This window comes from Triticum aestivum, chromosome 1B (genome assembly GCF_018294505.1).
Source record: "Triticum aestivum cultivar Chinese Spring chromosome 1B, IWGSC CS RefSeq v2.1, whole genome shotgun sequence".
NCBI classification, from domain to species: domain Eukaryota; kingdom Viridiplantae; phylum Streptophyta; class Magnoliopsida; order Poales; family Poaceae; genus Triticum; species Triticum aestivum.
This window is the reverse complement of record NC_057795.1, coordinates 41,751,582-41,766,471: the sequence shown is the minus strand read 5'-3', so window position 1 is coordinate 41,766,471 and position 14,890 is coordinate 41,751,582. Positions and strand designations below refer to the sequence as shown.

At 52.2% G+C, this 14,890-nt stretch overlaps 1 pseudogene; it reads right to left on the bottom strand.

The window, feature by feature from the left end:
• Positions 1 to 5,981: 5,981 nt before the first annotated feature.
• The window catches only part of LOC123076639 (B3 domain-containing protein Os03g0620400-like), a 60,511-nt pseudogene continuing 51,602 nt past the window's right edge, over positions 5,982 to 14,890 (bottom strand).

Genomic DNA, 14,890 nt, shown 5'->3' with positions numbered 1-14,890 from the left:
ATTAAGCAAACAGATAGGCCTGAACTGCTCAATGCGAATAGCCTCTGTCTTCTTAGGAAGAAGAGTTATCGTTCCAAAATTGAGCTTGAACAAATGAAGCTGACCAATGAACAACTCATGAAACATCGGCAACAGATCACCCTTAATGAAGTGCCAGCACTTTTTGTAAAACTCCGCCGGAAACCCATCCGGTCCTGGCACTTTATTATTTTTCATTTGTGCAATGGCCTCAAAGACCTCCTTCTCCGTAAAAGGAGCAGTCAAAATCTCATTCTCTTCCGTCTCAAGTTGAGGAACATCCTCAACCCTTGACTCATCCGAGGACACAAAACTTGAGTGTTGGTTATGTAAACTTTCAGGTTTTCCTAACCAACTATCGTCCCTTCATCTTGTTCTAATTGGAAAATTCTCTTCTTACGATGCTTTCCATTAGCAATCATATGAAAGAATCGAGTGTTGTCCTCGCCTTGGACAATTTTACTAACCTTAGCTCTCAAAGCCCACTTCAATTCCTCCTCGCGGAGAAGCTCTTTCAGCCGCAACTCGGCCTCCACTTTAGTCTCCAGCTCGCTGGTATCTAAGATAGAGGTTTCAGCTTTTAACTCAAGGGAGTGAATAAGCAAAAGAAGTCTTTCCTTCTCCGCCTTATAAATCCCAAACGTATGTTTGGCCCATCCACGAAGGAACCTTCGAAGATGACGAATCTTGCACTGCCACCGCTCAATGGGTGACCTTCCACCCGAGTCTTTAGCCCACTCTCTAGCTAACAACTCGAGGAAACCCTCTCTTTCAAACCATGCTAGTTCAAACGAGAATATATTCTTATTACCCACATGAGTTTGAGCCCCCGAGTCGACTAGTAGTGGTGTATGATCCGAGACACCTCGTGTCAACGCCTGCACTATTACCAGGGGAAACTTCTGTTCCCATTCAACACTAGCCAAAACACGGTCAAGCTTCTCAAAGGTCGGAACCGGTAACGAGTTAGCCCAAGTGAATTTCCTACCCGAGAGCTATATCTCTCTGAGATCCAAACTTTCAATGATAGTATTAAACATAAACGACCATCTGCCATCAAAATTGTCATTATTCTTTTCCTCCTTTCTTCGAATAATGTTGAAATCACCACCCACTAAGACGGGTAGTTGCTCGTTACCGCAAACACGGACCAGATCGGCCAAGAAATATGGCTTGAGTTCTGGTTGCGCGGCTCCATATACCGCCACAAAAGCCCAATCAAATCCATCGGCTTTAGTCCTGACCCAAAATTTTACCGCAAACTCTCCCAAAACTACACTCCGAACCTCCAAAGGTTCGCACTTAACCCCAAGTAAAACCCCACCGGATCTTCCTCGAGGAGGGAGGCAATGCCAGTCAAAATCTACCCCCCCCCAGATAAAGTGCTACAAAATTGTGGAGTGAAATTGCCTCGTCCAGTCTCCGACAAAGCAATAAAGTCTAAATGGTGTTCAAGAGAAGCATCCGCTAGAAACCTTCTTTTAGCCAAGTCTTTAAGACCTCTGCTATTCCAAAAAATGCCTCTCATATTTCATCATGAAATTTTTTAGAGGTATGGATCCTAGCGCTTCTACGCACAGCCGACACTAGATAAACTTTCCGTTTCCAGGTCCATTTAGGCTTAACGCCAGCAACAGAAGGCTCACCACACTCGCGCTCTGCCTCTATCACCAAAGACTCATCATCATGGTTAGAGTTTTCAGGATAGGTATACTCCTCCTCCTCCTCCGTCTCCGGTAAAGTCGGGTCAAGATCGGCACACAAACCATCAAGAATCCTAACCCCAAGCGCATCAATCTCCGACTCATTCATAGGCTTAACGGCAGCTAAGTTGCAAATCATTTCTAACGCATGTTCAGCTTCCAAGTCAAGCATATCATTAACAGACTTAGATATCTCTAGATCATTATTACCAAGTGATACGCCTAGTTGATTCGCATTGTGCACAATCTCAACATTGGTAAAATGCATAATAGAATGTGATTTATTAACAGACATACCAGTGGAAGACTCAATGTCACGCAACTTGGCCGCCCTCATAGCACACCTGAGCTGCATGTCATCAACGTCCGGCTGCTCCTGTAGCCTCCCGCTGATCCGCCTCCCCTGAGAGACAGAGTCCGGAATGCCACCAAAGGCAATGACCTCATCGCGAGAAGCTCTGCTAGGGGAAAGGCTTCCTGCCTGTCCCCCAACAGAGGCGCCCCAGGCCGAAGCCACCGGGGCAGCAGCACTAGACGGCGACAACTCCCACGGCCTGTCCACGGAAGTCCCGCCGAAAGCAGGGACCGGCGAGACCAGCATGCGGCGATCCGGAGATGCAGGCGGTGAGACAGCCACGCCACCCAATACACCCACTGAAACAGGGCACGATCCGACTGCGGCCTCCTGCACGCCCACTCCTCCGCACGCGTCCGGCGTCGAAGAGAAGAGCGCCGAGCCCGCCATGGGCGGCGGCGGTGACAGCAACTCGGAGGACCGGGCTTCGTGCCCGCCACCTCCAACCGAAGCAACCATCGCAGCTCCATCCACGGAAGTCGCAGGAGAGGTAGGAGATATGGAAAGGGCCACCTGCCCCTCGGCACCTCCCAACTCAACGACCTCCGACGCACCCATAGAAACAGGTCAGTCGCCCCGAAGCCGAGGCGGAGCAGAGAACGGTCCCAAGGAACCAAGCTGCAAGGTGCATGTCGGAGCCGCATCAGTTGACCGAACAGGAGCAACGTCACTGGAATCAGAAGGACCCGATGGCTCCTTGGCCTTGTCATCATCTCCCTTAGCCGAATCAGTCTGGTTCCCCGGAGCACCTCCTCCCTCAGACGTGTCCATCGGATTATCATCCTCAAAATCATCGAACAAGTTAGGATCCTCATACTGCACGTCCAACTGATACAGAACATCGTCATACATCCAAGGCACCATGTTCGGCAGGAACTCAATGTTAGCAACACTGACAAGGAAACACGCCACCCCGTTAGCCCGAGTGAAGGGCATATCCACCTGCTCAGTCTTGCCAATCAAAGACCCCAGGCTCCACGTCACCAAAAAGCTGTCGAGGGGATCAGATGGCGCCCCGGAAAAACGTACCCAAATCTGATGTAACGGCGTGCCCTGTGGCTCCTTCTTTTTCCATTCATCGAACTGCAACACAAAACTAGTTCCCGTGACCCTGCTCATACCAAACTTGAGGATTCTCATCTGATCCTCCTTAGAAGGGAAATCTACTTTGTAGGAAGTATCATTGAGCTTGAGCAAAGACCACTGAAAGTTACCCGGAGCGAGCTCCCTCAGCTGCTGAATAATCTGCGCCTCGGTCAATGGTCCATGAACCACCTTCACCACACCGGGGAAAGAGGTCTCTACCGCGGGAGCCGAGGGTGCCACACTGGAAGACTCGAAGAACATCAACTCCGAGCAGCAGACCCCGTAAATCTGAACAGTAGGCTTAGGCCCAAGCATAAGAGGACACTCTGCAGCTGTATGTTTAGGTTTCCAGGACAAGTCACATAACTCCGCAGTGCATTCAGCCATAAAGTGCCCCGTGTCACCACACCGGAAACAAGTGAGCTTCTTCTTCTTAGCCGCCCACTTGGGCACCTTGTCAGCCTCGAATTTCTCAGTACCATGTTCAGAGGCCGAATCACTAGTCTGCATGGGCTCCGGCAACGAGACTTCGGCCAGGGCTTGAACCGTCTCCACCGCCACCTGCGGTAGAACTGATCCCCCGTCAGCCACCTCCGTCCCAACCGAAGTCTTCGGATGCCTAGGCGGAAAGTGACGCCTGTTCCCGCCCCGCCCTCCACGGAAATGGCCCCGGAAAGAGCGGTTAATAGGGGCGACCGCACCCTCCACAAAGTTGTCGGGCGGTCCTTGAAAACCCCGGTTAGCATTGCCGTTGTCCACCCAAGCATGTCCACGGCCACCGCCGGTAGACGAAGAGCCTCGATGCAGCCCAGAACCGTAAGCATCATACCCATCATCACCCCACAGACCACGCGGAGGATTATGATCATCCCCCGACGATGCCCCCGCCCCACGACCGTTCGAGCCTTGGCTGGCGCCACCACGGCCACCCGCCATCTGCCTCGGCCACGGCCATTGGGTCGGCTACAGCTCAGCCCTAGGCGGCGGCGGCGGATCAGCCCTAGGCTGGGGAGGCGTACGAGGCGCAGCCCTAGGAGGTAGGGCCGCCCTAGCCGGTGGCGGAGGTGGTGCCCCCCGGGGCGTCGGCGGAACCGCCCGAGGCGGAGGCGCAGCACGCGCAGGGCCCAGCGCGACTGCCATCGCAGCCATAGAAGCTGCGCCGCCCGCGGCCCCGGTCTGATTCCTCACCACCGGAGCCACCCGCGGCGGAGGTGGCTTGGGCGGCATCTCCGCCGGACGCGATTCAGGTGGAAGGTGCCGGCCGACTCCGGCGAAACATGGGGAGGAACGGCGCAGGGAAGCGGCCGGGAAACCAACCCTCCCGCGACGACGAACCCTATCAGAAACAGGCTGTGAGGGAGAAGGAGATCGTGCATGCAGGGGCGACCGAACCGAGGCCTCCTCATGCACGTCGCCCGCACCCGCTGCTTCGCTAGCCTGGCCAGCCCCCTGGGCCTCTAGCCCAGTACTGACCAAGCCCATGTCGCAGGCAATCACAGGCAGCCCAATTGAGTCCAAAAGAGCATTCAAACGCTCAGATCTGGCCGCCCGAATGTCACACGCAACGGCCACCGCCGGCGATCGCTGTGGCACCAAACAACCACCTTTCTTCTTTCTCCGAGTCACTCTCGTCCAGCACTCGGGACGAAAAAAATCGGACAAAGAGATAGCCGGCGGCCCCTCCTTCGGCAACGGTCCACTCCAGGGTTTCACTTTCGACTTCTGCGAAGAAACTGGCATACCCAACAAAAACGATTTCTTACTACTCACCATAGGTTTAGGCCTCGATGTAGATGTAGCCACGCCAAGCGTAATTGGTGGCCGAACCGTCGCTTCTGGCAGATCATCATCACCTTCATCTTCATCAGCAAGAATCCAAAAATGTCCCGCAACCCGCTGCGCAGGCTTGGATCCCTCGGCGTCCTTCGTAAGATCCACGACATCAATGTGCTCGTCGCAATCTATGGGTGCCTGCACACACTCAGGAACCTCGATATGGAAAAAATCGATTGTTAAACGCTGACCGATCGCAAGCTCTTCGTCAACATTGAGATGTCTTCTGGCCATAATATCTCCATCTTCGTCCCGAATCGTCATCCAACGAGACGGATGCGAGTAGATGAGGCCATTGATCCATTGCCCCGCCTCCCTGTCATCTTGAAAACGCACGTACCATTTCGTAGGATTCAAAAAATCCTAGTCCCGATCCGCAGGAGAAGGCGGGGATGGGAGTAGATCAGGCCCCTCCATAGAAACCACCGTGTGCGTCGGTCGCAACTCATCCGGGAGGAGCGGATCCGGTGACGATCGCAAAGGCGACGGCGACAGAAGATCCTCTCCGCAGGGCGAGACTGCCGGGCGGAGCGGCAGTGAGAAACTCCCCCTCCCGTTGGCCCCCAATCCATTCCCATCGGCCGTCGAGGGCGGCGGCGGTGGCGGCGTCGGGGACGCCCGCCCGTGGCAGAGCCAACATTCAAAAGTATCACAAACCTTAACTAGCAGTATTTAAAGTATGACAAACCTTAACTAGCAGTATTTATGTATATATACTGATGCATGTAACAAAATTTCTGACAGCTAAAAAATATTCTTGCATGCGTTCCTCAGATTCAGGAACATGCGTTCCAATTTTTGAGAATTCATTCCTCAGATTCAGAAACACACATCAAAACAAGTAAACAAAGCTCTCAAGATGGTTTTATTATATTTATTTTGGTCCATCAGATTAGCCATAGCATTATTTCAGTGTGCTAAACAGGAAGAGCATGCAGGTGCTAGCTGGCTCCCATAATTATGTATTAGAAAGTAGAAACTAGAAACTAGAGATTTTCACTGGGAACGACATCGACCTTCATGGTAATCATCTCCTCGTTCATTGACTTGAGTTCGAAGAGGAGCATATCTATGTGAGGTCTAGGGTTTGTATTCAGGCCATCGCCATGAAAATCAAATTGCAGAGGAAGGATTGCAGGAGATAAGGTTCGGCTCTCGCAGGAGCACTCACACCACACACATTACGCTAGCCGTAATGCCATCGCCAACTCAAACTATCTTCGTTACAGATATAAGTATTGCCGAGCTCAAGCCCACTCAGGCCCAACCAGTCGAGCGGGTAAGCGAGGCTGCTGATGAAGCCATGTACCTAGGGTAGGGTCATGGACCTGTCCAAAATACCCTTCCCAAGGACATCTCTAGAAGAAACTACCTTTCAGTTGACCTGGAAGGATTCCACTCGACGGACTCGAAGACACTCGACCATGAAGACTCACTCGACCACCAGGAGACCTAGAGTCACTCTGCATCCAAACGGTCTGTTATTAAGTAGTCTTTATGGCCATGATATCACTTTATGTAAGGCGTTACCAGTAACGTCTGGCCTTTATGTACATTGAACTCTCTGCTACGTGGGCTGGCTGGGGTCCTGGCGCACTCTATATAAGCCACCCCCCTCCACAGGCAGAAGGGTTGGCACCCTTGTAACTCTCACACATATAATCCAGTCGACCGCCTCCAGGCACCGAGACGTAGGGCTGTAACTTCCTCTGAGAAGGGCCTGAACTCGTAAAACTCTTGTGTGTACAACTACTCCATAGCTAGGATCTTGCCTCTCCTTAGTACCCCCCTACACTACTGCCGGACTTAGAACCACGACAGTTGGCGCCCACCGTGGGGCAGGTGTCTTATCGACTTATTAGAGAAGTTGCAATTTTTCCGATTCCCTTCATCATGGTTTCAGGCGGAGTTTTGGTTGAGGGCCGCGAGATCCGTCTCGGCGCGTTCACGTTCGTCGCCGACAACTCTGCCTGGCTGCAGGAGGCTCCGCTCGACGTCGACGCGCTCCCAGTCCGCGGAGGTACGCAATTTCGAGCGTGCTTCTGCGGCGTCCTTCTGCGGCAACCGTCGACCCAGTATCGGCCGGTTTTTGTGTCATCCTCCCTCCCAGCTTCCCGCCGGCGCAAGCGCTCCGGTCGGTCGAGGCTTCAGTGGTGGGTGAGGCACGCGGTGGCTTACCAGTCGACCACTGCCCAAGTCGCGGCAATCGAGCCCGACGAATCTCTCTACGGCCTGTTCGACCTGTCGACTGGCTCCGCAGAGACTGCATCCGAGTGCGACAGTAGTGATCCAGCGGCGGAGGTCCTGATGGTCAATGGACCACACATCCCCCCGGCTTTCCCGATGCCGAGGAAGGCAACGTCGGAGGCGATCCGTCGCACGTCCATGAGGAATACCTCCCCGAGCCCCTCAATTTGCTGTAGAGGGAAGAACTTCGCCGCCGGAACATGGATGCGCTTCACACTCCAATCGTTGGAGAAACCCTTGAGGCTCACGCCTTGGAGGACGCGCGCTTGGCCAACTTGGCTGAGCGCACTCGACTGGAGAACCTTCAGCGGGCACTCGACGAGCGTGCGCAGCAACGGATTCCTGACTCCAGTCGACGCCAGCTCTTTCCACCTCCGACTCAGGTATATCGAACTCCGATTCGGAATTTGGCAGCTGCAGCCCGTATAGCAGAATCAATTAGGCCTTCCCAGTCAGAGGCTGGCAGAGGCTTGATGCAGATCAGAGATTTGCTCTGGACAGCAGGAGATCAGAATTCAGCTGTATCGCAGTCGCGGAACAGGATTCACAGCAGGTCCGTGGCAGCGAATATGGTCCAGTCGGCTCATAGCCCCAGATCGCCTCCGAGGCGTGAAGTGCGTGGTGACCGGCACGATCAGTACAGGAACCATGAGCAGTATGATCACCGATTCGATCGCAACGATCGACGTCGAGCTCCCACTCCCCCTCTAAGGGGTGGATCCTATGTGCCTCGACAGCAGGATGATAGGCGCCAGCACAGTGGCGGACGAAGAATCCCAGTCGACCCCAGGGAACTAGGCTTTGATGCGATATCCATCATCGTTCAAGGTCTGGTCGACCGGAACAGAGCTCACAGAGAGGGCAACGACAGAGATGTACCCACCAGTAGCCGAGTGCATGTCTCCGGACCAGAGTGTTTCAGCAGAGCCATCCGAGCCGCAGTGATTCCTCCCAACTTCAGGTTGGCGACTGGAGTCAGCAAGTTCAACGGTGAGTCTAAGCCCGATACTTGGCTTGAGGACTACCGAGTGGCTGTCCAGATCGGCGGCGGAAATGACGAGGTGGCCATGAAACATCTGCCTCTTATGTTGGAAGGGTCAGCCAGGGCATGGCTGAATCAGTTGACACCCAGCAGTATTTACATGTGGGAAGACCTTTCCCGAGTGTTTGTCAGAACGTTCGAAGGAACATGCAAGCGACCAGCAGGACTGACAGAGCTGCAATCTTGTGTGCAGAAGTTGAATGAGACTTTGAGAGATTACATCCAGAGATGTATCGCATTGCATCACACAGTAGAGAATGTATCTGATCACCAGGCAGTCTGCGCCTTCAAGGAAGGCATAAAGTACAAAGAGCTAAGCCTGAAATTTGGTCAAACCGGAGACATGTCTCTGAGTCGAATGATGGAGATAGCCACCAAATATGCCAATGGCGAGGAAGAAGATCGGCTCCAGAGCGGCAATCACAAGTCAGTCGCCCAGGACACCGGAGGCGGGAATTCTAGTCGGAAGCAAAAGCGGAAAGCCGAGCCAGCCGCTCCTGGAGAAGCCTTGGCCATGACTCAAGGAAAGTTCAAAGGGAAACCCAAAGGGCCTTGGAACCCCAAGAAAGTAAAGGACAAAGAAGGAAATGACGTGATGGATTTACCATGTCACATCCACACCAAGAAAGATGAAGAGGGTAATTTCATTTACCCGAAGCATACCACTCGACAATGTCGACTCCTGATACAGCAGTTCCAAGGGAAATAGTCCAAGGATAAGGAAAAGGAGTCGGACAAAGTTGAGGACAAGGAGGACAGTGACGAAGAATATCCGCAGGTCAATTCCACCCTGATGATTTTTGCTGATGTTGAGAGCAAAAACCGACTGAAAGTTATAAACCGAGAGGTGAATATGGCCGCTCCGGTGACGCCCAATTATCTGAAGTGGTCTCAGACGGCCATCATGTTCGACCAGTCTGATCACCCGACGCACATAGCCACCCCTGGGAGGCAAGCTCTGGTGGTCGACCCAGTCATTGAGGGCACTCGACTGACTAAAGTGTTGATGGATGGCGGCAGTAGTTTGAATATACTGTACCCTGAGACGCTGAAAGGGATGGGCATTCCGATGTCCAGACTCAGTTCAAGCAACATGAGTTTCTATGGAGTCATTCCTAGCAAGAAGGCCGCATCACTCGGCCAGATTGCTCTCGATGTGGTTTTTGGTGATTCCAAGAACTTCCGCAAAGAAAAGCTGACATTTGAGGTCGTAGATTTCCAGAGTGCCTACCACGCTATTTTGGGCAGGCCAGTTTATGCACGTTTTATGGCTCGACCATGTTACGTGTACCTCAAATTGAAGATGCCTGGCCCTAAAGGCGTGATCACTATTACTGGTAATCGCAAGAAGGCGGAAGAGTGCTTCCAGAAAGGCTCAAAGATCGCCGATGCTCAGATGGTGGCAGAAGAGTGGCAGGAACACCAGAGGAATGCAGACCCGAGTGATTTGTTGCGAGCTAAGAAGCCCGCTACGGAATCAGCGTTTCAGTCGTCCGGTGAGACAAAACCAGTTCACATCCACCCGACCGACCCCAACGCTGCTCCGACTCATATCTCCACAACACTCGACCCCAAATAGGAAGAAGCGCTCATCCAGTTCCTCCGTGAGAACTGGGACATCTTTGCATGGAAACCTTCTGACATGCCAGGTGTACCCAGGGGCTGGCTGAGCATCGTCTGCGAGTCGATTCAAAGGCAAAACCTGTCAAGGAACATCTGCGACGGTCTGCCGTCCAGAAAAGGAAGGCTATTGGCGAAGAGGTGGCTCGGCTCTTAGCAGCAGAGTTTATCCGAGAGATTTACCACTCCGAGTGGCTCGCCAATGTTGTCATGGTCCCCAAAAAGGACAACTCACTTCGCATGTGCATTGACTTTAAACATATCAATCGGGCCTGCCCGAAAGATCATTTTCCTCTTCCCCGCATCGATCAAATAGTCGACTCGACTGCGGGATGTGAGCGACTGTCTTTCTTAGACGCCTATTCCGGGTACCATCAGATCCGTCTGTATGGACCCGATGAGATCAAAACAGCTTTCATCACCCCATTTGGGTGCTTCTGTTATGTCACCATGCCATTCGGGCTCAAGAATGCCGGAGCCACGTTCATGAGGATGATTCAGAAGTGTTTGCTCACTCAAATCAGTCGGAATGTGGAAGCATACATGGATGACATTGTGGTCAAGTCACGGAAAGGTTCCGACCTGCTGACTGACCTTGCTGAAACATTTGCCAACCTCAGGAGGTATGATATCAAGCTTAATCCATCCAAGTGCACATTCGGAGTTCCTGGCGGGAAGTTACTCGGTTTTCTCGTTTCCGAACAAGGAATCGATGCAAACCCAGAGAAAGTGGGCACTATACTCCGAATGAAACGACATATGCGTGTGCACAATGTTCAGAAGCTTACTGGTTGCTTGGCCGCTTTAAGTCGATTCATCTCTCGTCTCGGTGAGAAGGCATTGCCTCTTTACCGACTGATGAAGAAGTCAGACAAGTTCGAGTGGACTCCTGAAGCTGATGCAACATTTGCAGAGTTAAAAACCCTGCTTTCCACCCAGCAGGTGCTCGTTGCCCCGATCAGCAAAGAGCCTTTGCTGCTTTACATTGCAGCCACAGGACAAGTTGTCAGTACAGTACTTACGCTCGAGCGGGAAGAAGAAGGGAAAACCTTCAAAGTTCAGCGCCCAGTATACTATATTTCCGAAGTCCTGACCCCATCAAAGCAACGATACCCTCATTATCAGAAGCTTGTATATGGGATTTATATGACCACGAAGAAAGTTGCTCACTACTTCTCTGACCATACCATCACAGTCGTCAGCGACGCCCCCTTATCAGAGATTCTGCACAACAGAGATGCAACTGGTCGAGCGGCAAAATGGGCGATTGAACTCCTTCCCCTTGATATCAGATTCGAGGAAAAGAAAGCTATCAAGTCCCAAGCAATAGCATATTTCCTCGCCGAGTGGACTGAGCAGCACTTACCGACTCAAGTTCACTCGGAGCACTGGACTATGTTCTTTGATGACTCTAAAATGCTGAATGGTTCCGGTGCCGGGGTAGTGTTGGTTTCCCCCCGAGGAGATAAGCTCAGATATGTACTCCAGATTCACTTTGACTCCTCCAACAACGAAGCAGAATACGAAGCACTTTTGTATGGGTTGCTTATGGCCATGTCACTCGGCGTTCGTCACCTCATGGTCTACGGCGACTCAGATTTGGTGTTTAACCAAGTGATGAAGGAGTGGGACGTCAGAAGCCCAGCTATGACTGGTTACTGCAACGCAGTAAGAAAGCTGGAGAAGAAGTTCGAGGGGTTAGAGCTTCATCACGTACCCCGACTGAAAAGCCAAGCAGCTGATGACTTGGCGAAGATAGGTTCCAAAAGAGAAGCCATCCCGAGTGGCGTGTTTTTGGAGCATGTTCACACGCCGTAAGTTCAAGAAGATCCTTTCACTTAAGAAGCCCCGCAGCCAAAAAGCGCCACAGATCCGACTGAAGTCGAGGTCCCAGCTGTGGTCGACTTAATCATGGAAGTTCTGGTTATCACTCCCGACTGGACAGTGTCCTACATCGCGTATATTCTAAGGAAAGAGCTCCTAGAGAATGAAGAAGAGGCTCGGCAGATCATCCGTCGATCCAAAGCCTTTACTGTCATGAGGGGACAGTTGTACAGAGAGAGTGCGACTTTAGTCAGCCAGAAATGCATAACACCGGAGGAGGGTCGAATGATTCTCAACGACATCCACTTGGGGACCTGTGGCCATCATGCGTCCTCTCGGACCATCGTGGCTAAAGCATACCGAGCGGGTTTTTACTGGCCCAGAGCAAATGAAATGGCGAAAGAGATAGTCGACAAGTGTGAAGGATGTCAGTTCTACTCCAACATGTCACACAAACCCTCCTCAGCCTTGAAGACCATCCCAATCGTCTGGCCTTTCGCTGTTTGGGGGTTAGATATGGTTGGACCACTGAGAACTGGCAGGAGCGGCTTCACCCATGTACTGGTGGCAGTCGACAAGTTCACCAAGTGGATCGAAGCCAAGCCCATTAAAAATCTTGATGCGGGCACTGCCATCAGCTTCATCAGAGAATTAATATTCAGATATGGAGTTCCGCATAGCATCATCACTGATAATGGGTCAAACTTCGACTCCGATCAATTCAAAGCCTTCTGCGCTTCTCAAGGCACACAAGTCGACTACGCTTCAGTCGCCCACCCCCAGTCGAATGGACAGGCAGAAAGAGCAAACGGCCTAATTCTCAAAGGACTGAAACCCCGGTTGATGCGCGACCTCAAGCACGCGGCAGGCGCGTGGGTCGACGAACTTCCATCAGTTCTTTGGGGATTGAGGACTACTCCAAATCGGTCGACTGGGAGGACCCCGTTCTTTCTGGTCTACGGAGCTGAAGCGGTTCTGCCAAGTGACCTGCTTCACAATGCACCGCGAGTCGAGCTCTACTCTGAAGCCGAAGCAGAACAAGCCCGGCAGGATGCAGTCGACCTTCTAGAAGAAGAAAGAGAGATGGCCATGATCCGATCGACCATCTATCAGCAAGACTTGTGTTGATTCTACGCCAGAAATGTGAAGAGCCGAGCCTTCCAAGAGGGATACTTGGTCCTCCGAAACAGAAGCCACATAAACTCGCCCCTACTTGGGAAGGCCCCTTCATTGTTACCAAAGTTCTCCACAACGGAGCATACCGTCTTTACAACGTCGATCGCCAGATTGACGAGCCAAGAGCTTGGAATGCGGATCTGCTCCGCCCCTTTCATACTTAAGTATTCACTCAGATGAGTTGTAATAAAAGTACTTCTGTAGTTTATTTATCAAAGACAAGAGTTTCATAATTTTACCAGTGATTGTTGTTACTTTTGTTCACATAAAGCAGTCCCCCAGCGGGTGGCTTAGCTGCGAATCTGTTTCGCCTAAGTTTGTAAAAGAAAATCCTACCGAGTGGTGAGCCAGCCTTTCACTCGGAGGCTTAGCTGCGAATCTGTTTCCCCTAAGTTCAATGAAAATCCTACCGAGTGGTGAGCCAGCCTTCCACTCAGAGGCTTAGCTGCAGTCCAAGTACTCGCCTAAGTTCAAACAAAATCCTACCGAGTGGTGAGCCAGCCTTCCACTCGGAGGCTTAGCTGCAGCCCAGTGCTCGCCTAAGTTTTTGAAAATCCTACTGAGTAGTAAGCCAACCTTCCACTCGGGGGCTTAGCTGCAGCCCAGCGCTTGCCTAAGTTTTTGAAAATCCTACCGAGTGGTAAGCCAGCCTTCCACTCGGGGGCTTAGCTGCAGCCTAGTGTTCTCCTAAGTACAAATACAATGTGCGCTCCGCAAGGAGGACGAAGCGCAGGTCGACTGCTACCTTCTCCTTCCGAGCTACGCCACAAATACAACTTGCGTTCCGCAAGGAGGACGAAGCGCAGGTCGACTGCTACCTTCTCCTTCAGAGGTGCACCACAAAAAATTCCACCGAGTGGAGAGCAAACCTCCCACTCGGGGGCTTAGCTGCAGCCCAGCGCTCGCCTAAGTTTTTGAAAATCCTACCGAGTGAAGAGCAAACCTCCCACTCGGGGGCATAGCTGCAGCCGAGCGCTCGCCTAAGTTTTTGAAAATCCTACCGAGTGAAGAGCAAACCTCCCACTCGGGGGCTTAGCTGCAGCCCAGCGCTCGCCTAAGTTTTTGAAAATCCTACCGAGTGGAGAGCAAACCTCCCACTCGGGGGCTTAGCTGTAGCCCAGCGCTCGCCTAAGATTTTGAAATCCTACCGAGTGGAGAGAAAACCTCCCACTCGAAGGCTTAGCGGCAGCCCAGCGCTCGCCTAAGTTTTTAAAATCCTACTGAGTGGAGAGAAAACCTCCCACTCGGAGGCTTAGCTGCAGCCCAGCGCTCTCCTAAGTCTTTGAAAATCCTACCGAGTGGAGAGCAAACCTCCCACTCGGGGGCTTAGCTGCAGCCCCGCGCTTGCCTAAGTTTTTGAAAATCCTACCGAGTGGAGAGCAAACCTCCCACTCGGGGGCTTAGCTGCAGCCCCGCGCTCGCCTAAGTTTTTGAAAATCCTACCGAGTGGAGAGCGAACCTCTCACTCGGGGAACTTAGCTGCTGCCCAGTGCTTGCCTAAGCATGACGAGGCACAAGCCGATTGCAATCTGTGCTTCGTCCCTACCTGCAAAAGTGCATCACAAACACTGGTATATATTCCGAGCGAAGGGCAATAATCATTCGAAGGCGAGTGCAAACATATTCAACGGTAAACCCAAGTTCAGATAACGTCTTACGGATCCGGAAGTGCTCAGACACCAAGCCTGTTAAGGTTTTTCGGTTACAAAAACCACTCGGCATTCAGAGGCAAATTTAAGGCGTCAAGCATAGAAGTTTTTTACCCCACCTGCGGAGGACTAGAAGGCGCAACAAACTCGTCCAGGTAGATTCCATCTGCGATCCGAGTGGCTGCAGCAATGAAGGTCTCCATGAAAGAACGGAACTCATGCTTCCTGGTATTGGCCACCTTGAGAGACGCCAGCTTGTCCTCTCGCGCTTCCTTGCAATGAACGCGAACTAGAGACAGGGCGACGTTGGCACCACACCTGGCAGAAGACTTCTTCC